This window comes from Dipodomys merriami, unplaced genomic scaffold (genome assembly GCF_024711535.1).
Source record: "Dipodomys merriami isolate MVZ:Mamm:240054 unplaced genomic scaffold, mDipMer1.0.p SCAF_1664, whole genome shotgun sequence".
NCBI classification, from domain to species: domain Eukaryota; kingdom Metazoa; phylum Chordata; class Mammalia; order Rodentia; family Heteromyidae; genus Dipodomys; species Dipodomys merriami.
In genome coordinates, this window is record NW_027203009.1 from 111,654 (window position 1) to 113,785 (window position 2,132).

Consider the following 2,132-nt stretch of genomic DNA (forward strand, 5'->3'; position numbering starts at 1 on the left):
AGCTATCTCCTCGGCTCAGGGACATGACAATATACAAACTGAGATTTTTAAACTTGAGACTTAAGGAAATTAAAGGATATACACTGTCTATAAAATATACACTGTCTATAAACCTTAATTAAATTACGCTAACACATTTTATTTTTGTTTCTTTTTTATTCAGTTTTGTATATTTTTTATTTACATACTGTACAGAGGGGTTACAATTACATGAGCAAGGTAGTGAGTATATTTCCTACAGAGCATTGTTGCCTCCTCATTTGTTTTACCCCTGCCATCCCTTCCCACCCACCTCCACCACTACCCACCCAAACCCCCGCCAAAGTTGCTAACACATTTTTAGAACATAGAGTCTATTGCTGTTAGAAATATTATCCTTGAGAAATAAGGAGATGATTAACACATTAAAAATAAAAACAAGGAAGGAAATTCATTGCCTCTCTTCTTTGGTTCCACTTATTCCTAGATTTATTCTGTATTGGAAGGTCTGCTACCGACCTGAGGGACATTGATAATAAATCCTAGTCTTCCCACATTCTCAAGCTCACAGTTTAGTATTTGTGCACCATGGTTGTGAGTTGAATTTTATGAGAAGCTTTCCTTCAATATTCTCTGCAGGGATGTGGCTATGACTTTGAAGTACTGAAGCTATCTTTCACTCTAAAGTTATTGTGTGGGCTCATATGTCTTTGGCATGTCTAGTCCAAATTTAAAAGAAAGAGACTAAAAGATTATTTCTCTTAGGAGAAACTAATTTATATTTCAACCAAGAGCTAGAAGTTATTGCTTAATATTTGAGCACAGAATGCTGAAATAGTATTGGAAAAGATAATCTAGCTGTCCCCAGCAATACAAGCAGAAATTTTACTTAGTCTGAGCATCTTGTATATTACTACATTACTCCTACTCTGGTCACCTTCAACTTGTTTCACCCTAAATTTGTTTAAAAGTGTTCTAGCTTCTGTCACACCAGCAAATGTACATATTATACATTGCTTCAATATTACTAAAGGATAAGCTTGTAATTTAAGTATATTAGTCTAGAGTCAGTAGCTGCAAAATTATGTAACAATGTTTATACTAATACATATATTGGTTTTGAGAGCAGAGATAAATTCTCAACAAAATATATTTATTATTTAAGACATTTTATTTGCTTGTCTCATTTCTGTGCAATGAAAAGAAATACTATTCACAATTACTTAATTGAAATAATGTAATATTTATTCAAAAAACCCCATAAAATAGTAGCAACCAGTAGTAGTCCAAAGGAAGATTAGAAAAAAAGAAAATTATCCTGTAGTCTTTCTTTAGCTAGAAATTATTTCAACATGTATGTTAGCTTACGTCTGAACATCTAGTCCCAGATTCTAAAATATAAAATGTAGTTGTTGAATACCAGGCAAGATTTTGGTAGGCTCATTTTGGACAAGGCTAATTAGGAAATTTAAGGAAAAGAATTCATAAATACTTCACTGAGGATTCATTATAAAAATGAAGTTAATTAATTATTTGAAAATTTGAGTGTAAGAAAGAAGAGTTTCTATAGAGTATCTTTTGTGTAACTGTAAGTATTCTGAAATAATATACAGATGACAGATAGATACGTACATGCATAGATACATAGATGTTACACTGTTGGAATTCAAGTCTGAAAATTGGGGTAGGAGAGTTTGTACAGTGGTTGTGTCCAGAAATGTGAATAAGAGTATTATGGAAAGGAGAACAAGTGCTGACTAGGAAAGGCTTGTGGTGCAGTGAAAGACCATTAAATGAAAATCCAGGGGAGTAAAGAAATGAGGGTTAGAGAAGACACAAAATATGAAAAGTCAAGGTGACGTGAGTTTCTAGAAGGTGAGAAAATGAGAGGTTAAATATTGAAGCAACATCTCTCTGAAGAGTGAACTACTTAGGGACTAAACCAAATCCTTTAGTTTTGTTTATTAGTAAACTTTTGAGAATGTTAATTGTTAGTATGGAAGTAAGACAACCTTGGTTAAGGTGTAGTAATACTTAAGAAGTTTAGTTTGTGTATGTGTGGGTATGGGTTTGTTGACTATAAAATAAACTTTGTCTAAAACTCGATCCAGAAGTACAGGCACATGAGGAAATGGAGAAAAATTAGAGCATGG